The sequence below is a fragment of the Canis lupus genome, chromosome 24 (genome assembly GCF_048164855.1).
Source record: "Canis lupus baileyi chromosome 24, mCanLup2.hap1, whole genome shotgun sequence".
NCBI lineage: Eukaryota > Metazoa > Chordata > Mammalia > Carnivora > Canidae > Canis > Canis lupus.
In genome coordinates this window covers 21,133,696-21,157,230 of record NC_132861.1, presented here as the reverse complement: position 1 = coordinate 21,157,230, position 23,535 = coordinate 21,133,696, and the positions used below count along the sequence as shown (strand labels likewise).

The window sequence follows — 23,535 nt, the reverse complement described above, 5'->3', positions numbered from 1 at the left end:
GCTCTCAGATCAGTTTTATTTCTGAATTCCATGTACAAAAGTAACTGGTCCTCTCCGTTTTTTGGGGGGTTTTGTTTTGTTTTGTTTTTTTTGCTTAAGTTAGTTCAAATGTTCTCTAACACTTCAAAAAAAGTAGCCTTGGAGACCGACCAGTCACTAATCCAATTTCCTTATTTTACAGATAAGGAAATAGAAACATAGACTAACTACACAAAATTATCAGCTGGTCAATGCCCAAGGCCTGACAAGAGCATCTTGCCTATGAGAATAATATTAAAAATTAATAGCAGGGCACCTGCGTGGCTCAGTGGGATAAGCATCTGACTCTTGATTTCAGCTCAGGTCATGATCTCAGTCAGAGTCCTGAGATGGAGCCACACATCCAGCTGCATGCTCAGCAGGGAGTCTGCATGAGATACTCTCTCTCCCTCTGTCCTACCCGCCCCCCTCTCAGATAGATAAAACCTTTAAAGAAAATTAATAGCACTACCTGAAGCTGATGAATCAGTAAATAATGACTACATATACTGTTTATAAAATTGTGAAAGAAACCATCAGAAGTCTAAAAACAAATGGCTAAAAAAAGTGTTGATCTCTGGAGAGTAAGACTAGAATGAGGTGGAGGCAGTCTTTTATTTTTGCATTTCATAGCCTCCTATACTAGTAGTTTGAGTATTTTTTAACCTTGTACATGTAAAAATACGTTTAAAATATAAAATTCTTAAGATATTCAAATTATAATCATATTAATTCTTAAAACATATCAAATTCCCAAAGCTTCTATTTTAAAGACAGTCACATGGTAAAAGACGATACAATGCTCTTGTCTTAATAATGAAAGATCCGAGAAGCAAGAGAACATCTATTCCATGTATCTGAAGTCTCCTGGGGAGGCCCTTGTCCAAAGACTTTAATCAATCATGACAACCACTACTACTATTGGTACCAAGAGCTTCATTACCACCACTGCTCCTACTGATCACAGAGAACTCTTGCTGAGCACTTGCTATGTACCAAACACTATGAGGAGTACTTAATCTATACCAACGATACTGAATCTTTATAAAAGCCTAAGGAGATAAGACCTCACTTATCTCCATTTTACAGATGAGGAAACTGAGGCACAAAGTTAAAAAGTAAGTTGCTCAAAGTTACACAGCTGGAAAGTAGTGCCAATGGGCTTACACTGAGGTGGTGTGGCTCATGAGTCTACTGTTATGGTATCTCTCATCAAGGCAGCAGGACTTATCTAATACTGCAAGTGCACTATGATCCTTTCAGCCACAGGGGACCTTTGTAATGTGGGTTCCACCCAAAACTGGCTCTATCACTCCCATCCCTTTGTTTCTTTGTTACTGGGATAACAACATTGCAATGGAGCCTAAAACAGCTACCCAGAGAGACAACTTGGCTCTGACTAGAAGACATTCCACATGTACAATTTTAGATAGGGAATGCTTTATGTCTCATATGCTATGCTTTGCAGACTTTTATTTCTTGGGGAAATTGCCACTGGGCTACTCAGTGCTTTCCCCAGCAGAAGTAACTATGCCACAAATTATTTGTATGGCCTTGACTAAAATGGGTCTAAATTTCTTCTTATCTGTGAAATAGAAAGTTGGACTATTTTAAAATAGTCCCTTAAAAATATATATTTTCAAGTTCTTCCAAGCTATAAAATCCACAATCTCATCTTTGAAGATTGGACATGTGCATATTAATTTGTTGTGTTACTGCATCTTTGAAGAGATTGCATCACTAAATATGCTGGAATTAAAAAAAAAATATGGTATCCTTCACACACTGATGAACAACAGTTATAAAGATGACTTTTTTAGATTTCTGTTAACATAAACTCATCGGGCAGCCCTGGTGGCTCAGCGGTTTAGTGCCACCTTCAGCCCAGGACATGATCCTGGAGACCTGGGATCGAGTCCCACATCAGGCTCCCTGCATGGAGCCTGCTTCTCCCTCTGCCTGTGTCTCTGCTTCTCTCTTTCTTTGTGTTTCTCATGAATAAATAAATAAATAAAAATCTTTTAAAAAATAAATTATAGAAGCCCATCGATGAAGAGGTAAACATTTCTGAATAAGTAAGCTGCCAATAACATTTTCTACATATTTCAATCTCCCAAGGGTAAATAAATGAGAGGAACGCACAGTTGGACCCCAGTACTCAAAGAGTAATAGATACTCACTTAAAGGCTGACTGCTGCTAGTTTCAATGTTAATGATGGAGATATTCAAGCTCAGGGTTCCACAGTGTGCCTGCACACATTGCCTGATCACCAGGCACCAATTCCAACCTTTCATCCGAAGAGGGAAAAGGTTCTTGAAACAACTCAAAAATGCATTTTGGCAAACTCAAGATATGTAGCTTAGCAGCATGCACTCAGAGACTTGTGACCCATGGAAAAGAACTGTTAAATTTTAAATGGCTTTGACCTTTCTTAGCTTATGGCCAACTGACCTTGACATTCCTTAGAGGCCAAGGGATGAGCTGCAGTAATGACAATGCTGACTGACCTTCCCCCTCAGGATGCAGATCCATTCCTGGCAGCAGTAAATGAAGTTTATCCAAATGTGTCTTGGGAAGGACCATAATAAATGAGGTTCCCTCCCTGAGAAATGACTAAAACCATTAAAATAATTCTTAGATAAAACAGCCCAATTAATTAATGTAATTACTCTTAAGAAAAAAATGAGAGAACTCTATGATAGTTACGCAAAGCTTCAATGTGGTTATATATGACTGTGTATAGTCAAGAGGCATTTACTGACCATTCTATTAAAAGGAGTATTCTCTAACATGATATTCATGACATCACAATATGATAAAAGCCCTGCAACATCTTGAAATGCCTTTTGAAAGAAAACTTTTTATAGTATATTCAGCTACAGTTTTGAACTTGTTTCACTATACTTCATTAATCGTTTCCAAAACATATAAATAATGAGGTTTGCTGTACACTACACTGGGTTTATGATTAGATTTTAAATTTTTATATATTAGGTGGCCCTTCATTGAGTGAAATCATATATGCCCCTGGATAGGCTTATTCTTTTTAAAATTTAAAACAAATAATGGAAAAAGCTACTTGAGTATAAAATATCTGTATGATGATGTAAACAGGAGATTCACAGAATGACAGATGGAAGGAACCTGGATCATCTTGTATGGCAGAGTATCTCGCAGGAGACCACTGACAGAGCTTCAATTAATAACAAGGTTTTTTGCTTTTAGCCCCTTCAAGTGAAGATACCAAGATATAAACTTCTCTCACTAAAAGGCTTTCATTAACAAACCAAAAAGTCCTTTCTATAAGAATACAGCTAAGTAGTCCAAAGACCAAAAGAAAAATATGCTGTAAATCAGACAGGTTCCGACAAGGGCTCTTCCTTCCCAGAAGAAGAAAGGGTGTCCCCTTGCTTAGGAATCATGCAGAGCTGTTTGTCTAATGGTGTTATGTCCTAATACAGCCCACACATTCGTGGGTGTGTATGTGTGCAGAGACCCATGCATCTGACTAGATACAGTATCAGCATAATGCACATTTTCAAGTTTAAATATGATAATAAAATTATTGTCTAAGGACTATAGTCCTTAGTCCTTATAATAAAAATTATAGAATAATTATACTTTTATTCCTAACTTGACCTTCCAAGTATGATCTTCTGTCTTAATGGTGGCCACCAGTAAAGAAAAGCATGTCTGTAATCTCAGAACAAAGAGTTCATACCAGGGAAACAAAATTAGTATGAATTTTTGTTGTTAATGCCTTCTAAGTAAGATGGGATTAATGTGATATGGATAGAATAAATAAGAGTTATGAATTTATTAGCGATTTTTTTTTCTGGCTGTGGACATTTCTTGGTCTCTAAAATATATGAGTAAATCGAAGATCCACAGAATTTACAAAAATGTCAACATGAGCCAGAGGACATTAGTCACTTATGGTTTATCACACACACACACACACACACACACACACACACACACACTCCTTTAAAGAGGGTTATACTATCATATCCCTTAGGTAAGCTCCCCCTTGGAAGGCAATGGGGCAGCAGGAGGTCACTCCTTACCTAAGCGATATGGAAAAGCTCCTCTGCATGGTGCTTTCCCTAAAGTATTTGGTATTTGCAAATTTATCCATAACCTTTCATTTCCAGTGAAGTTTTAGTATCCCCACCTTCTCCTGGAGACGGAAAGTTTGTCTTTATAACCTCTTTTCATTCACCTGGTCTAATAATACTCAGTTTAAATTTACCCTGATAAATACCCTGTAACATTTTTAGTTTCTTGCCCATAAACAAAATACTGCCACCAAGTTTTGATTATGGAATTGGCTGGAAAAACAAGGCACTGGCATAATCTTTTTGACCAACAGAATTTAACTTTTTTTTTTTGGCTTAGAGAATTAAAGCACAAGGATAATGATAGCTTCTGAAAATCAGCATAGTAGTCCTAATGAAACCTTTTCTTTTTAAAATTGAACTTGTAATTATAACCAGTAACTGCAGACATTTCTATACAATATTCCTTTTTATCTCTTTTGGACTTAAAGTCTTTATATTAGAGTGCACATGACAAAAATGCAAAAACAAATCCTATTTGATTTCCATATGCAGAGAAGAAAAGAACCTTGACCCACAACTCAAAACTATATATAAAAAAGTGATTTATATGACTCTTTAAGTTGACTACAAACCAAAACTACAAAATTTTAAGAACACATAGGAAAATCTCTGCTACCATACGTAAGGCAAAGATTTCTTAGGTATGACACCAAAAGCATGATCCATAAAAGAAAAAAAAAAACTGCTAAATTGGACTTCATTCAAATTAAAAATTCATACTCTCCAAAAAGTAAAAAATAGAAAAAGGACACCATGACAAGTATGTTTACTCCATACTTTCTTCCTCCTAATCCAATCTCCAGTCCCAGCATTAACTAAACACTGTTCATCATTCCTTGTGTTCCCTCCCATGCAAGGCCATATTTGTAAAAACATGTGGTATATACTATACGGTAGTTCTATTGCTATTTATAACAAGATTTTTTTAAAACACAAAACTTTCATATTCAACACATTTATTAGATTATTCACTTAGTCCCATACTCTTGACAACATTCACTGGTCATACATAAATAATTGAGACTAAATTCTTTGGAAATAATTAGTTTTGAAGTTTACTTGAGGAAATATGGAAAAGAAACAGATAAAATGTGTTTGCCTCAGTTAAAACAAACATAAAAATCTTTCCTAAATTATCAGCCTTTCTGTGTATCATTTAGGCCATACTTCATACTTTAGCTATGTCAGCTGTCATATCCTGGGGGAGAGATATTGTCATCTGGGACCTGGTCCTCAACTACTATTTGATGTACATAGAAACCAGATTCTTCAGTTGCTTCCATTTCTTTGGGTTTTGGTGTTTCTCAATAATGAAATTCTTTTTTAAAGAAAAATAAGAATCTCTTGAGTCACTTTGATAATTAGAGGAAGTATTTGCCCAGGCCGAACTAAAAACATTTTTCACACTTCACAGCCCAATTTGCTTCCTCAATGACTCATGTAAGACCCAAGTGAGCAAGAATAGGACTCCCACCTCGCTCTATTTCATGATCCTGTTTTATTTCTTCACAGCATCTACCACGAAATTACTGCATTTATGTATCTCTTTTTATGCTTTCCACCTAAACGCCCAGCCCTCCAGCCCACCCCTACTCCATCTCTGGGAGGTCAGTGCCCTAAGGGAAAGGACTTTTTCTGTCCAGTGATACAGAGCAATGGTTCAGGATGTGAGGTAGGCCTGACACACAGTAGGTGCTCAACAGATACTTCTCCACTGAACAAGCTCCATTTCTACTACCAGGTTTAGCTCTTATTCCTGTCATATGGTTTCCAAATTCATCTCCAGCTGTGGGAAGAGAGAGATGACCATTTGGAATACTTATCATTGTTTCTGCTACAATGACTTATTTAGGTATAAAGGTTTGTGTATACCTAATTTATATATGCTAGACCTGTGCTGTCCAAATATAGCAGCCACTAGCCACATGTGGCTGTTGAACACTTGTAGTGTGACTGGTCCAAACTGAGATGTACTATACGTTTAAAAAACACACCAGATTTTGACAATTTAGTTCAAAAAGAAAAGTGTAAAATGATCTAATTAACATGTTTATATTACTTACATATTGAAACAATATTTTTAATAAATGGGTTAAGTGAAATATATTAAAATTAACTTCATTTCTATCTTTTTTCTTTTTAACATGACTACCAATAAACTAAAACTGCATGTGTGGCCTGTATCTATAGTTCATACTATATTGCTACTGGCGCTCCCCACAGGCCTGGTTCTAAAACTACTTCTCACAAGAAGAATCTGAAGAGGAATCATACTGCAGAGCATTAGAATCTGAGGCCTTGGTCTCTATGGGGCCAATTATGGGAGGGTAGTAATGGATTTATCCATGGTAGTGGCAAAAAGCAGTCCTCCAAATTCTTATTCATTTTTTCTAATACATTTACTGGTTCCTTAGCAAGTGATACCAAATTTTTCTAAGATTATGTTTCTCAAACTGTTCTGCTCTTCTAAGACATTCACAAAGGTAGGCTTGTTTGGGGCACCCTCAGTGCTATTCATCATGATGGGCGAGAGTACCCCACCATCTATGACAGGGCATTCTCCTTCAGGTGGTAAGAGGAGACTCCAGCCACACGGATGTTCACACTTCCCGCTGCAAGGAGCAGATTATCGACCAGTCACAGGGAAGAAGCTGTGAGGTAAAAGGCAGAGACAGCAGGCTTTGGGGTGGAGATGAATTTGAATTGTTTCTCCTAAGAAAGCCTTGGGTCCAAAGCCTTGGATCATGAAATAGAGCAAAAGCATAATGATATAACATGTTAATGGAAGAGGGAACAACCAAGTTATAAAGCTGAGGTTTTAGGTTTAAACAAGGCTGTAGATTTTTTTTCCTCCAGTTTATAAAAATGTTTAAATAAGAGCCTTAATGCCAAAGTTCAAAAACAATAGTCTACTATCATAAAATGCACACCCTATGAGTAAACTGAGTGGGTGGGAGAGAATTTAGATTGAAAATGGCCAGACAGTGGGCAGAACACGGCTCTCCAACATGTATTATGTTACTTCTAAAAGACTACAGTCACTTGCTATTGTCTTCTTGTTAAAGTCCATTCTGAAAAGTTAACAGTCTTCTCAACCATGGTATTATCACTAAGAATCTTTTGATTCCCAAAAACAGCATCTCACAGAAAAGCTGCCAAGTCAAAGAGAGATCACAACAGATACTTTCTCCATCCTCAAAGAAGATAAAATGTCAATAAAAGTATTGTTTATGCTTGATCAAGCTTTATAAAAACAAGATGCCTGGAAAAACATCTTATAGTACACTGATGAGTATATAACCTAAAAAAAAAAAAAAAAAAGCCTTCTGGTATTACTGAGTTTGGCTAAATATAGTTAGCAGCCCTCATGCTTCGTGGCACATTTTCCCCTGGAATTCAGCTAATATAAATAAAACAAACGGAGGGAACCTGGCCCCCCTCCATGAACATTACATCATTCTTCCTTATTAGGAAAACTTCTTCAAACCTGACATTTTGCTGTAAACAATCAGTGTTTAATTCTCAATGAGCAACTCTAGATGGAGAACCACTCTAACCAGAGAGCTGTTATATGTCAGGAGAAATGTGGGTGACATATAGGCTCATTCTAACAATGGTATTTTAATTCTCTAAACAGTAGCACCATTATGGAAAGCATTTTAATGAGGAACATTTAATGTTTCAAGAAGAAGATACATTTAAGAAAGCATATTTCATATTCCTCAAATTTTTGCTTTCTATATATTTTGATATATGCATTACGTTGTGGTGAACAGAGAGAGAAGTCAGAAATTCTTAGATTCTTGATTTATCACAATTAGTTAGAAGCCATCTTGTAGGTTTACCATGTAGGTTTACCACAATATGGGTTCTAACCAAAGATTTTCATATCTGATTGATCTTACAATGATGATGTGAAGAAGAAAGACCTCCCTTCTCTTCTCTTAAAACATCCCTCAGTATGATGTTTACCATGTTACACAACTTTGGATTATATTTTTGGTCTGACACATTACTATACTAACATGATAACCTAGCAACAACAGCAAAAATGAACAAATTGGACTCTATTAAACTAAAAAGCTTTGGTAGCAAAGGAAACTGTCAATGAGATGAAAAGAAGTGACCTGTGTGATACGAGAAAATATTTGCAAATCATGTATCTGATAAGGGGTTAATATCCAAACTAAAGAAAGAAATCATGCAAATCAATCACCCAAAATACAAATGATCTAATTAAAAATGACACAGGAACTAAATAGATATTTTCCAGAGGAAGACAGACAGACGGCCAACAGGTGCATGAAAAAGATGCTGAACCTGACTAATCATTAGGTAAATGCAAATCAAAACCACAAAGAGCTATCACCTCACACCTGTCAGGATGGCTATCATCAAAAACGTAAGAGACAACAAGTGTTGGTGAGGATGTGGAAAAAAAGGAACGTTGGTGCATTGCTGGTAGGAATGCAAATTGGTGCAGCCAAATAGGCCCTGTGTTCGGACTTTATCGGCCCTCATGTTCATTGCAGTATCACTTACAATAGCCTAGACATGGAAACAACCTAAGTGTCCATCAATGGATGAATAAAGAAAAGAAGATGTGGTGTTTATATATTATATAAAATGGAATATTATTCAGCCACAAAAAAGTAAATGCTGTTATCTGTGATAACATGGATGGACTTTGAGGGCATTATGCTACGTGAAATAAGCCAGAGAAGACAAACACTGTATGATTTTATTTACATGTGGAATCTAAAAAAACTGGACTCATGGAAACAGCAGATTGGTGGTTGCTAAAGGTAGGAGTGGGGGATGTGTAAAGGAAGGGTGCAAATTTTCAGTTAGAAATAAATTTAGAGATATAAGATACAGCATGGTGACTACAGTTAATAGTACTGTATTGTAGATTTCAAAGTTGCTAAGAGAAAAGATCTTATAAAAGTTTTTATCACAAGAAAATATAACCATGTAAGCTGATAGATGTTAACTAAACTAACTGGGGAAATAATTTTGTAATACTACATGTATCAATTCATTATATTGTATACCTTAAACTAATATAATGCAGTATGTCAATTATATCTCAATAAAACTGGAAAAGAAATTATATTTTAATATGTTATATAATAACATAGATTTGTGTTTTGCAAAAACACAAACCATGTCTACTGATCTTCTTGGTATAAAATGTAAGATTTATGAACATGTGTAAAATAAACTCAATCAGAGCAAACCCTTTCCTTAATTACTTTTTCTATGAATATGGATTATTCACCATTTTGCTGATTCTCCCTGATATTTGACCTTCCTTTATTCTTTTTTTTTTTAAGATTTATTTATTTATTAATTGGGTGGGGGGGAGGCAGAGACACGGGCAGAGGGAGAAGCAGGCTCCTTGCAAGCAAGCCCAATGTGGGACTCGATCCTGGGTCTCCAGGATCATGCTCTGGGCTGAAGGCGGCACTAAACTGCTGAGCCAGCTGGGCTGCCCGACCTTCCGTTATTCTTGATGTAAGGACTATTTTTATGAGAAATAAGAGTTGAGAAAAAAGTTCTAAATCTAAAGTCCACAATGGTGCAATGAGGCTGACAAAGCTGATATTACAGTGTAAAATGATTAATTTATAAATAAACCACCCTGAGATGCAACAGATCATGAGAGTAATGTGCTAAAGTGAACACGGAACCTTCTTTTATAGGGTGCTACTTTTGGCAGGCAGTAAATAACAAACCGCTCACTTCTTTTTCATTTTCCCTTTGGTTCATTAACCGATTCCGATTCATCACATATTCATGGAAATGTGGAGGGTGAGGAATGGCTTTCAGAGGTGTTATAGAGAGAAAGCAGGCTGGCCTGGAACAGAGGGGAGGATGGTTTGAATACTTCCAAGGTTATACTCCTAAATCTAGCCCTATGACAGGACTTTTTTCTTTTAACTTTTATTTTTTCAAAGTTAGGAAAAACAAGTACACCTGAATCTCTTGTGATCCATAAAATTTAACTTGAACTGAGGATGGTCCTCTTTGTTTCCCAGCACCAGCAGACTGGGAAACAGATTCCACTTAAGAACTCAAAGAACTTTCCAGTCTAACAGGCCCTGCTGTATTCTGGGAGTTTTATCCACACACTTCTTTCTGTTTTAGGAATTAGAGGTAGTGGTATAATTCTCAGGAGTGAAGACTCTGAAGTTAAATTGCCTGTATTTAAGCTAGCAGCTGAGTGTTCCTGATCACGTAACCTTTCTGAGCCTGTTTCCTCTTCCTCATATGGAGGAACGATCTCTGAGCCTATGAAGATCGAATGACTTATTACACATGAAGTATTTAGAGCAAAGCTTGAGCAAACCTTCAATAACTGTTAGTAGTTTTCAGGATGATCATATAATTTAGTGTCCAAGTGTGAACCCTTGACTCTCAGACAAGTAAACTGACAGCCCTGAGAAAAATGGAACTTGTAGTCATCCCACTAATATTCTATCATGTGAAGGTCACACAATAATTTGTAAATTTAACAAAAATTTGTGCATCAATGGGTACTAGAGAGTACAGGATTAGATGGAATAGAAATACCTTAAGGGGTGCCTGGCTAGCATAGTAAATTAAGTGGCAGACTCTTGGTTTCAGCTCAGGTCATAATCTAGGGGTTGTGAGATCAAGCCCGACACCCCCGACAAGCCCCACGTTGGGCTCTGCACTCAGTGCAGTCTCCTTAAGACTTTCTTCCTCTCCCTCTGCCTCTCCTCAATGCCCTCTAATAAAAAATAAATCTTTAAAAAACTGTTTTTAATTACATTTACTAATTTTTATTAAGGCATTCTATTTTGGGGCAGCCCCGGTGGCTTAGCAGTTTAGCGCCGCCTTCAGCCCAGGGCATGATCCTGGAGACCTGGGATCAAGTCCCATGTCGGGCTCCCTGCATGGAGCCTGCTTCTCCCTCTGCCTGTGTCTCTGCCTCTCTCTCTAGCTGTGTCTCTCATGAGTAAATAAATAAAATCTAAAAAAAAAAAAGGCATTCTATTTTTCCCAAAGATTGAATGATATAATTATTTTAGAGACGGGAAAGGGAGAAAGGGAGAGAACGCATACGTGCGAGAGGGGCAGAGGGAGAAAGAGAATATCAAACAGACTCCCCAATGAGCATGCAGCCTGACACAGGGCTTGATCCGAAGACCCTGAGATCCTGACCTAAGCCATAATCAAGTCAGACGCTCAACAGACAGAACTACCCAGGTATCCCATATCCCAAATATATTGTAAAGTTGAGTTTAAATCATTTCAGCAATGTTTTCATTCTTCCGCAGAGCCCCAGAGACATCAGAGAATCTGGCAGTAGGGGAAGAGAGTAACACTGAGTAAAAAGGTAAACGACAGTGTGATTGCTCTACCATGGGTCCCATCTCTGCTCAGCACAGACAGATTCAACTGCGGTTCCACAAGTAAGTGGGCTGCTTCCCTCCTGACCTAGGAACTGCCCCCCAGTACACTGTCATCGTAGAGACAGAGAAAACACATCCGTTAAATATGAGCTTTAGTGGAAAAAATTCAGCTGGCATTCTCTTTTGCTTTCTGTCGTCTTGTTTTAATAGCACTCTTATGTAAGTTCTTTACTATATATAGTTGAGAATGGGGAGCTGTGATCTGACCTGTTCAGAGGCAAGCAGACTTGGGCCATTTCCTTCCACCTGGTGCCCAAAGGCAGCTCTGGAGGTCCAACCAGAGCGGCCAGGACGCAGAAGCCCATGCTCCTTTAGATGCTCAGATGGCTGTGCTGCTGTCTCCCCCTGGAGCTTCAGCCTCCCCACCTATACAATTGGCACAAGGCCTCATTCTGACCTAACACGCTGGGGGTGCCTGCAGAGCCTGTGGAACCTCAGAGAACATCTGGGAAACACTTTTCTAGCTTAGTCAGCAATGTGTATTTTTTTCCCCCTGTATGTCCTTCCAAGATTTACGCAAAAGCTAGAATTCTGACTTTTTAGTCTTCGGCTTCTGGACCATCCTACCATCCCTACCAGTCTGTCTGAGTAAGAAAACTGTTGGTTCATTTATTGTCTGTTTCTTCCAGAAGGCTGCCATCTCTGTAAGGGCAGAGTCCCCATCTATTATACTCCCCAATGTATTTTCTAAAGCTTAGCACAGTACATGAGTGAACCTATGAATCAGTGAATAGGAAGAGGCAGCAGTATCTAACATTTACTGGAATCTTCATGCCAGAGCCCATCCGCTCTGTATGTACGCCTCCTCTGTCTCTCACATACCTATGTCTTCTCTCTAGTACCTACTAGCTGTAGGACCTAGGACAACTTAATCAACCTTTCTGTACCTCGGTTTTCTCATCCATGTAATAGGATCATAACAGGACTCAAGCAATAAGGCCACTTTATTTTTTTTTAAAGATTTTATTTATTTATTCATGGCAGACACAGAGAGAGAGAGGCAGAGAGACAGGCAGAGGGAGAAGCAGGCTCCATGCAGGGAGCCCGATGTGGGACTCGATCCTGGGTCTCCAGGATCACACCCCGGGCCAAAGGTGGCACTAAACCACTGGTCCACCGGGGCTGCCCAATAAGGCCACTTTAGAGATGACATGAGACCCATGCTTGGCACAGAGGTGTGCTCTGCCAGTTGTTGTGCTAATCCTCTCCTCCTCATGAGTAAACAGCACCATCTCTGGGCCAGTGTCATGAAAGTCAGAATCCCAGGATTCATCCCTACCTGCTTCTCACCTACCATGTCTAACCCACCACCACCAAGTCTCGCCTTCCCCTCTCCTAACATCTCCCATGCACTGTTCTCTTTCTGCAGCCCTGAGATTTTTTTTTCAAGCCGCACATCTAGTTTTCTGACTCTTTTACTTACTGGGCTCCCAGGAGCTATGTTTGCTCTTGGGATGAATTCTAAGTCCTCAAACAGGGCCCAGGAGGCCTGGTTGTCTGGCTCTAGCCTCTTCTCATCTCCTCCATTCTTGGGAGTTTTCATTCTTGGAGTTTTCAGCCCTACCCGTCCACATGCATTCCTCCTGCTTTGATGCCTATCCTGTACTACACTCATCCTTCAGACGTCCGTTCCAACATCTCTTGCTGGGGAAAGGCCCCTTCCTCAGGCCTCCAAACTGGACCAAGTGCTTTGGTCTCCTGCCCTCAGAGGTCTGGGCACATTGTTCTCCACACCTGCCCCGCAAGCACACTCTGCACATCTTTCATCTAGTCTGATGGTCCCCCCTTCCCAGGCTCCCTGGGCCTCTCCCAGCTTCAGTAAAATGAGAGCCAGTAGGCAGCATGCTAACAGAAAGCAAAGACAGCTGCTCTAGAGAACACCCTGGGATCTGGTGTGGCCTTCTCCCAATGCAGTCCTTTCTGGACTTCATTCTGGTCATCCATAAAATAACCTGTACCAGACATTTAAGGCCAAAATTTCTATTAAAAATAATTTCTGTACATACATGAGAAAAGCTAACAATTACGCTACATAAAAAACAGTTACTCCGTGAGATGCTCACGTTAAGTTCCCCAGATGCCACTATCTCAGCTCTCGTTTTTCTACCATTAATTAGCTGGCTGTGTGGGCTCCACAAAACACTGTGGTCTTTTCTCTTTTTTCTCAAAAGACCAGAATTGTGAAAACTGATTTTAGGAATCCTAAAAAGTAAACAACATTTTTTCCAGAGTGTAGCAGTGAGTGAACGTTAATATTACTAAAAACAACTGAGGCAAAAGAAAAGGCAGTTCTAGTTCAAAGTCCTACTTTGAGGACTATATCAGTGCATCAAACATACATATTCCAAATATGGTATAGAACATCTAAACCCGGAAAGCACTAGAAGGACTCAGGAGAAATACTGGCCACTTAATTCACCTACAAGTCACACACTAAATAAAATTATAGAGGCTCAAGGCAAAACTTAACGCCCCCTGGAAAATAACCCTAACCCCAAGCTTAATGAGCAGCTACAAATTTCTCCTGCCTACTAGTGATTTGGGGGATGGCCCCTTTAGTTGTCATTCTGCCTTCTTGCCCATGAGCTTTTCCCACATGCTGGCACCAGGCTCAGTGCTGACCATCTAATGACGGACAGAAACAGACACAGCGCTGGCCTTCACTGAAGCTACAGGAAGCTGGTGAGCACAGTGTAACCTAAAACAGTGGTCAGCTGCATGAAAGCAGTGTAATTCATATAGATGGGTATAGTCTGTGTTTCCTCACTACACAGTATATTTAGCTCCAAATTGCTGCAGCACGGTATGTCTGACGCAAGTACCTTAGGCATTCCCAGGCAGGTGGCCTGGGGAATTGCACCAGCCTTGCAGGGCACTTTCTGTCTATCTAACTCTGGAGGGCAGGTGATTTCCAAATTAACCACAATGTCAGCAAGAGCTAGACTCTGCCCATAAAGTGTGTATTGGCTTTGCAAGACCTTGCTCTGCTCTGAGCAGCAATTGCCCCCATCTTTCAGGAGACCAGGGCACGTTTCCAGGAGACATGAAATGTGGTGAAGGGCTCCACATCGATTATGTTGCTAGACAGGGCTACCATTTAGATTTCCATTGGTGTCACCTATGTGCTTCTCCAATGGGCATGAAGGAGTCATAGCTGGCTTTTTTTAAATTTTTTAACATCTAGCATTAATGGCTTTTGATAAATTACTTATTAAAGTGCTAAGGTATAAGCCTTTCAACAGAAATGGGCTCTGGAGGAAAACCAAAAAAAATCCACAGAGATCTTTCAATTCAATTCATGAGACTGCACAATTGTCCTTGTTAACAGTTTTGCCCTGCTACATTCTCCTATTTTACATATGCAGGTTACTTGTTTTGTTTTTAAAGTAGGCTCCAGGGACGCCGGGGTGGCTCAGTGGTTGAGTGTCTGCCTTTAGCTCAGGACGTGTTTCCAGGATCCAGGATCAAGTCCCACATTAGGCTCCTTGCAGGGAGCCTGCTTCTCCCTCTGCCTATGTCTCTGCCTCTCTTTCATGAATGAAAGAAATCTTTAAAAAATCTTTTAAAGAATGAAATCTTAAAAAAAAAAAAAAAAAAAAAAAGGAGGCTCCATGCCCAACGTGGGACTTGAACTCAAGACCTTGAGATCAAGAGTTGCCTGCTCTACCAACTGAACCAGCCAGGTGCTCGCATATGGTGACTTCTAATTTAGGGGAGTATGAGGGGAAAGACATATTCTGGAGATGGAGAAAGGTTAGCAGTCTCCAAAGTAGAGAATAAATGCTGCTGTGACTGGCAGGCTTGAGATACACAAGGAGGGAAGGAAGAGAGGGTGCGAAGGAGAGACACAGCAATGAGAGACTGCCCCTGGTAGGAGGTGGCGCATTCGCTGCTAGCCTGGCACACACCGCTATCCCCCCAACCCGGCCCCCACCTCTCCACCACACTTACTTCACAGCACATGTGTCTTGCTCGCCCACGGTCTGCCAGGTCCTGCAATTGCATCTGGGAACATTCCTGCTAAGCAGGAATTAAAGTGCTTATTTTGTACAACACTTGGCTACTTTTGAGCTACATCCAGGACAGCATAGTACAAACGACAAAATTCAAAACTATACCATTAGAAACCACATAAGTGACAAAGAGTCAACTTTCCCCATCGTGGACTGGATTTCCCAGCCTTTTCAAATAGCTATGGAATGTGAGCAACTGTCATCCTTTAGAGGACTTTCATAAGGAAGTTTAATACCGTAGGCCTAGATGCACCACATTAAAAACAAACCATCTTATGGTCAGGAAAATGTTTTCCTCCTTGGAATTCTTGGTGGGGAGAGAGAGGTGGCCAAAGGGAGAGTTTTGTTCCCTCCAGGAGCCAGGTGACAGCAGGAAAGCCTCTCACCTGGGAGGCCGGAAGGCTGCAGGCCTCACAAGCTACCCCACACTCAGGTTCCAGCAAATATACACATGTCAGGAGCTAGGCAAATTAAGTTTCCTGGCTCTGTGGTCAGACACAACTTTGTCTGCTTATCATGATAAGCAGATATCAAGCAGGATATCATGATATCCTCATTTCTTAGTATTCTTCAAGTATGAGGGAGGATTAAAGGGGCTTATTGCTTTTTAAAATTAAACAAATAGGGGCACCTGGGTGGCTCAGTCCATTAAGTGTCTACCTTCGGCTCAGGTCATGATCTCAGGATCCTTTTTTTTTTTTAATTGTTTTAATATTTTATGTATTTATTCATGAGAGAGAGAGAGAGAGAGAGGCAGAGACACAGGCAGAGGGAGGAACAGGCTCAATGCAGGGAGCCCGATGTGGGACTGGATCCCGGGACTCCAGGATCACTCCCTGGGCCGAAGGCAAGCGCTAAACCACTGAGCCACCGGGCTGGAGCCACCGGGCTGCCCAGGATCCTCAGATCGAGCCCCACATCTGGCTCCCTGCTGAGCAGGGAGCCTGCTTCTCCCTCCCCTTCTGCCTACTGCTCCCCCACTTATGCTCTGTCAAATAAAATCTTAAATATTTTTAAAAATTAAATAAATGCATTGAACAACTGATCAAGAATTTACTGCATTTTATGACACCAAAGTTTAGCAAATTCATTCATAAGTGTACATAATAAAAGAGAATGAATGCCCCAGGATCTCTCTTTTAGTTGGGGGTTTGGGGTAATAAGATGGAATGGAACTGAGGGCTTAGTTCATACGGTATGCTTCCCTTATCATGTGCAGCGTGATCAATCAGCCCATGTGACCTGAACCTCACTACTGCTAGTTCCTTAACCTCGCCATGCCTCAGTGTTCCGTTCTTCCAGAATACTTACTACTGAGATTTCTTCTAAAGTTGAAGTGAGGGGCGCCCGGGTGGCTCTGTCATGATCTCAGGGTTGTGAGACTGGCTAGGGTGTGGAGCCTGATGAGATTCTTTCTCTCCTTCTCTCATCTGCCCCTCCCCCTCAGCCCTCCCAATCCTCCCCGCCACCCCCCCAACCCCCCCTGCCCCCCCCCCCCCCCGCAGGCTCTCTCTCTTTAAAAAAAGTTTAAGTGAGGTCATGAATGGAAAAGTGTAATGCGGAACCTGGCTTTCACAAAATTTTAGTTTCTTTTCCTTTTCCTTCAATATCGGTAAAATATAAGTTTTAAGTTTGGTTTGTCCTGAAATGTCTTCTAAGGTCTCAGAATCTAGTAGAGAATTCAATTCAGACTTTAAGAGCAGGTATCAGGTTGTCTGCAGGTTTGTGGATGAATTCACCATTACTACAGAAACTGTCAGGGGCCAAGGTACACCGTCTCCTCCCTTCCCCTTTTCCTCGCACAGCTAAGGGCGCCAGGGCAGTAGAGATCACCTCAGAAGGTATACATACCTGTTCTCCGGCTAGAGTTCATACAATGAAGAAAATCTGATCTGGCTGCTTGAAAAGCAAACAACCAAACATCCCAAACACTTAATATAACCTTGAGTCTTCAAAAGAAAGGCTTGCACCACGGGCATGTAGAGGTCTGGAGCCCATTACAGCTCAGTTCTCCAGGGGCAGCTTATCTCCTCCTCTGACACTATCAGTTGCCAAGGAAAGATAAAGACAAAGTCAACTGCCTACCCAGTCAGAATGCAAAAGTGTTCAGGAATATTGCAGTAGGGGCTGGGCTGGGACTGGGAATGGAAAGAGAATGTTGCAACATGCTAGGACTAATTCATGCTCACGTGTAAGTGGCTCTCGTGCGGAGGACTGAATCCTATACTCTGCTTTAAGGAAAAAACTTTTTTTAAAAAAGATTTTATTTATTTATTTATTCGAGAGAGAAAGAGAGAGAGAGAGAGAGGCAGAGGGAGAAGCAGGCTCCATGCAGGGAGCCCAACGTGGGACTGGATCCTGGATCCCCAGGATCAGGCCCTGGGCTGAAGTTGGTGCTAAACTGCTGAGCCACCCAGGCTGCCCAAGAAACATCTTACACCCCGCAGGAAGAGTTGCAAAATAATCCATCCCCTCTCTGCTGAGCGTAGTTAGTACTCTTACGTTGCCTTGTAAGGGAAATTTCATTTGTCTGCAGTGACCTTAGAAGTCAATCACACTCTGGGGGTGTCTGAGTGGCTCAGCTGGTTAAGCGTCTGCCCTTGACTCAGGTCATGGTCTCAGGGTCCTGGGAATAGAGCCCACATTGGGCTCCCTGCTCGGCAGAGAGCCTGCTTTTCCCTCTCTCCTCCCCGCCCCCACCCTCCACATCCCCTCCATGCTCTTTCTCAAATAAATAAAATCTTTTTTAAAAAAAGTTAATCACACTCAGAACACCGTGGAGAACAGATATCTTGAAATTATTTCTTTCCTGAAATAAGAGTTCTGAGAGGCTTTGACACTGATAAAGTTCAAAAATGAAACATAGTCATAGAGTTGAATCTTCTCATTACTTCGCTAAAGACTATGATTCAGGGTAATGATTCAGTGTGAAACACACTTTGTGAATCCGAGCCTTTTCTTTCTACTATTGAGGCAGAGAATAAAAGTATATTCTGCACCACAGGTCTGAACTCCACCAGTACTTAGAGCTCTGAACTCAAATTTTCGTAATCCTAAATCTGACCCAGACTTTTTGCTTTCAGTATTGTCTCTTTCATATACTGAGTGCTTACATTTTCTTCAAATTATTTTATCATCTGTAATGATATGAGAAGCCTTTTAATAGGAGAGGGAGAGTTAAAAGTGAGGTCCTGGGGGATCCCTGGGTGGCTCAGCGGTTTGGCGCCTGCCTTTGGCCCAGGGCGCGATCCTGGAGTCCCGGGCTCCCGGCATGGAGCCTGCTTCTCCCTCCTCCTGTGTGTCTGCCTCTCTATCTCTCTATCATAAATAAATAAATAAATAAATCTAAAAAAAAAAGTGAGGTCCTTCTGTACAGCATACTTGCTGGGTTGAACAGCAGTGAATAATGATTCTTGCTCAGGAGCCCTGGTTTCTAGTCACTGCCCACCACCAAAATAAGTACATTCAATCTCTAAGTTACACATATTTATAACTTTTGTTATTAGTCTTGGAACCCATCACAGATAGGCCCTAAGAGGAGACAAAATGGCAGGCTCATAATCACATGAGGAACCGTGAATTTCAAGCATGAAGCTTGATTTCACTTTGATTTGCTTTCCCGTCTCCAGGGGGATGAGGAAGGCCCGCTACTTGCTTCTCCCTCAGCCACTATCTCAAGGGGCCCCTCTCTGTCACACAGCCCCTCTGGGCTCGGTTTCCTTACAAGTCAAATTAGTAGACTAGGCTATATTCTTGCTCTAAAATTCTAAGTCACTCTGTCATTGGGAAGTAAAAAAAAATCCCGAATAACACTGATTAGGAAACAGGAGATCAGGGTACCAGAGTTAGTTCTACTGCTACTTAGCTATCTCTTAATATTCTAGAGATTTCATTTTTTTCCCATTTCCCCAAAAGGAATACATATTCACTGTGGGAAATCCAAGTATAAGAAAGTAAGAGTATTTGGATAGTAAAATAAAAGTGAAAATTCTTCCCCATCATATAATCTTATTATAAACCTTTGTTAATATTTTAAGACTCTCTTTCCACAGCCTTTACAACGCAAATGTAAATACATATAAAACACATATATATGTTTATAATTTGGATTTTTGTTTGTTTTCACAAAAATTGGATCACGCGTATGCATTTTCCCTCAGGGATCTTTTATCTTTCAACAGCTTATCATGGATCTCCTTGCATGTCGGCACTCAGCTCTACTTCACACTTTTCAACTGCCTCACAGTATCCCACAGTACAGATACACCATTCATTATTAATGACAGACACGTTCTCTTCAAATGCTCATTAGTACAAATAGCTTAGCAATGAAGATCCTTGAACTGTTTGCATATTTGTTTGGAGTCTTCTGTGGGAAAAATTTCTAGAAATTGTCAGGTCAAAAGGTATGTGAATTTTACATTTTAATGATTACAGCCAAATTGTTCTCAAAAAGATCTTATGACTATCTTTATCTGAAAAAGGAAGAAAGAATAGATGATCTTTTACCAGTATTTTTCCAACTGAACTTTCAACTCAATTAAGAAGCTTTTAAAACCAGAATGGAAGATGGGGCAGCTCTGAGATCCAGTCTGCTTTTAGCTAGGCCACTAATTTCAAGCATTTCCTTCATTAGCAAGTATTAAAACTTTGTTTTGCTTTGGTCTTAGTTGCCATATTGATGTTTTTTCCCCTGGTAATATTGCTAACCATAAATAAAGGTCTACTGTGCATAAGAAATTGACGTTTTGGCATTTGATGTATCAAAAAATCTTATTTAAGGGGCAACATATTTCTTTACCAGGACTGGTTCTCAAACTTTAGTAGGCACCAGAATTTTCTAGAAAGTTTGAAAAACCAGACAGCTGGGCTCTACCCTCAGAGTTCCTGGTTCAGTAGGTCTAGCATGGGGCCCAAGAACTTAAATTTTTAGCAACTTCCCAAGTGATGCTGATACTGTGTGGAGACCACATTTCCAGAATCACTTCTTTTCAGAATGCCCTTTTTATTGGGCATAAACTTGTGATGAGAGAGGACCACTATCTTACTCTGGGTAGACTGTGATTTACAGGAGTCTGAATGACAATCAGTCACCCTAATTACTCTAATACATCTTCTTTCTGTTCCACTTCACTACCATAGGGGCTCTTTAACAGGTGACATGCAAGGAGCAAGCTGCAAATTCCATGAGGACTGTTCCCTAGAGTTACCTCTTACACCCCAGGCCTACTCTCCTCACAGAACTGATACTTAAAATTCATGTAAGACAACTACAAAATAATTGCACCTCTTTCTCCCTCTTACAAAGGAAACCCTCTGTTGATCAAATCTGACTGGTATGGACACCGATGCCTTATATGTTATATAAGGCCTTAAGTTTAAGATAATCACCAGGTGCTTAGAGCCACTTATGCTACACACCTTAAATAGACAAATTTAGATCTCAATTTACCCCAGTTAGAAAAGCAAACATGAGAAAACAAATGACACGTGAACTTGGAACCTTCCCTTTGACCATGTGTAGTGGATTTACAGAGCACTTCCAATGTATTTTCTGTTCTAGATCTTAACATCTAAGAATGAAATAGTGAAGTGTGTAGAAGTGTAGAATTGAACAGATTTGTTCAAGAGAATATTTACATACTCCTGCCAGGAGAGTGAATTCTATTGGAGAGCGTTTATAGGAACTACTCTTTAAAGAGGGACAGAGCCAACTTTGTCAGCATGTGCTGTCAAACTAAAGGCTTTTGCATTAGGCAGTTGTGATATACCTGGTTCATGGCATGTGTTAAGCATGAAGTCATAGTATTAATAGTTGAGAGAAGATAATCTGGTAACAAACTGGCCAAATGGCCCATCAGGAAGGGAAAGAAGGAAAAGGAGTAAGAACAATGATCTTGGAACAACTAGTTGCTATCTCAAACTCCAGGAAGAGGGAGCCTCACTTATTCAGGCTACATGAATTTGGAATTTGTGATACCTCTGAAGTTTTTCACTAATACCTCTGAAGGGGGCTTCTTAAATTAGTGGTAGAAAGATCCGCAAAAGACCTGTGTAAGGCAAGGCTCCTCTCAAGTCCTTTGGAAAAATACATCACATTACTATTTAAAACCATGGCTCCACTTCCCACCAACAGTTGTCGAATCCTTTATATGAAGAAATCTTTGTTTTGTTTTTTAATTATGATTTTGGAGTCTCTTAAACTCATAACCACCTGTCTTATGGGTAATCAAAATCAGGTAACGTTACAAAATAGAACAAAGGGATCAGTAAGAAGTGATAAGGAGGTTCTACAATTCCTTTATAAAGTATCTAGAAAGATTTCTCAAGTTATATAGACATACAGGATATATTTTGATCAGTTGGCGAACATATCTCATGGAGAAAGCAATCTGTAGGTTTTTTGTGACACTTCAGGGTGACAAGCAAGGATACTCACAGGCTGGCAAGCCTTCCTCTGCTCTGTCTGTGCGGGATCCTCTGCACCCATGCAAGCGCCCACCACCCTTGAGACACACAATCTCTTTTCCACCTCTGAGTGTGGACGTGGAGTTGAGCTGCCTTTTCTACTTCTATCACACTTGACTGCTGTCAGGTGTCTTGGCTGTCTCCTGAGGCTTCCCCTGGCACCCCCCTGGCAGAACTGAGGCCCCTTCCTCTGAGGGCTCTGCATGTACTGATCTGCGTCCACTGTCCACTGCAGGCCTCGCCAATCCATCCTGCTGCTGAGCTCATCTCTCCCCTGATCTACAAGAGGGCCTGGCCAACATCTCCCGACTCATTCAGGGAACACGGGACATGTGGAGTTGGTGTTTTCTGAGTTAATGAACAACATGCTAGCTTTTTAAAGCATATGGAAAAATCTTAAAGTATGTCACACTCCAACAGTAACTTTTTAGTATTTATCAGGGGGTTGGCAGGTGAGATTTGCTGTAGGATGTTTTAGTTCAATTTCCCGTTGCACGATTTTTTTCACCTTATATATTCTAATAAATCTTTGATAAAATTAGACTCCTATGGGTTAAAGGATACGACAGCAATCACAGGGTCTTGTATATTGAGGGCATGTGGTTTTGAGCAGACACTAGGACAGAGGGAGAGAAACCCAGAGTGAGTGAGCTCTGTGTCACCTGACCACTCAGAGAAATGCTTCACCTTATCATGGCCGGGTTTTCCCTTCTCTAAAACAGAGGTACACACACACACACACACACACACACACACACACACACACACGGAAAATGTAGAAAATACAAATTATATATATTAAAATATATTTTATATATATGAAATTTTTAAGGATAAAAATGATCACAGGATTGCCATAAGAATTACTATAGAATGTATATAAAACACTTTGAAAATTAACAGTATCATTAAATATTTATTGAATAAATGAATAAAGCTATTCATTTGGATTTGGGCAGAAGAGAAAGATCAATCAAAAGCAGTCTCTCCTGGGCACATTCAATCATGACTGTTAATTTTTTTTTAATTTTTTTAAATTTATTTATGATAGTCACACAGAGAGAGAGAGAGAGAGGCAGAGACACAGGCAGAAGGAGAAGCAGGCTCCATGCACTGGGAGCCCGATGTGGGATTCAATCCCGGGTCTCCAGGATCGCGCCCTGGGCCAAAGGCAGGCGCCAAACCGCTGCGCCACCCAGGGATCCCATGACTGTTAATTTTTAAAGGTGATCTAGTCATTGTTTTCTGGAGGATTGTGGCTAAAACAAAACAAAAAACTAAGCTTTTTGCCAAAGCTCTTTGATTCACATAGCCAGATAGATTACTTTCCTTGTGGATAATGGTTCATACTAGATGCACTCTTTCTTAGAAAAGCCTTATTTTCAACGGGAAGGGGAAGCACATCTTCCCAGCCCTTCTCTAGTTCACTGAAATACAAGTGTTACTGATCCCTTCTTCACTTTCATGGAAGT

At 40.4% G+C, this 23,535-nt stretch overlaps 2 protein-coding genes across 9 annotated transcripts in view; one reads left to right on the top strand and one right to left on the bottom strand.

Annotated features, from left to right (window-relative positions):
* PALLD (palladin, cytoskeletal associated protein) overlaps window positions 1-23,535 on the bottom strand; it is a 409,438-nt gene that overhangs the window by 53,058 nt on the left and 332,845 nt on the right. The gene's annotated exons all lie outside the window — the stretch shown is intronic.
* CBR4 (carbonyl reductase 4) overlaps window positions 1-23,535 on the top strand; it is a 208,805-nt gene that overhangs the window by 115,809 nt on the left and 69,461 nt on the right. The window lies entirely within an intron of this gene.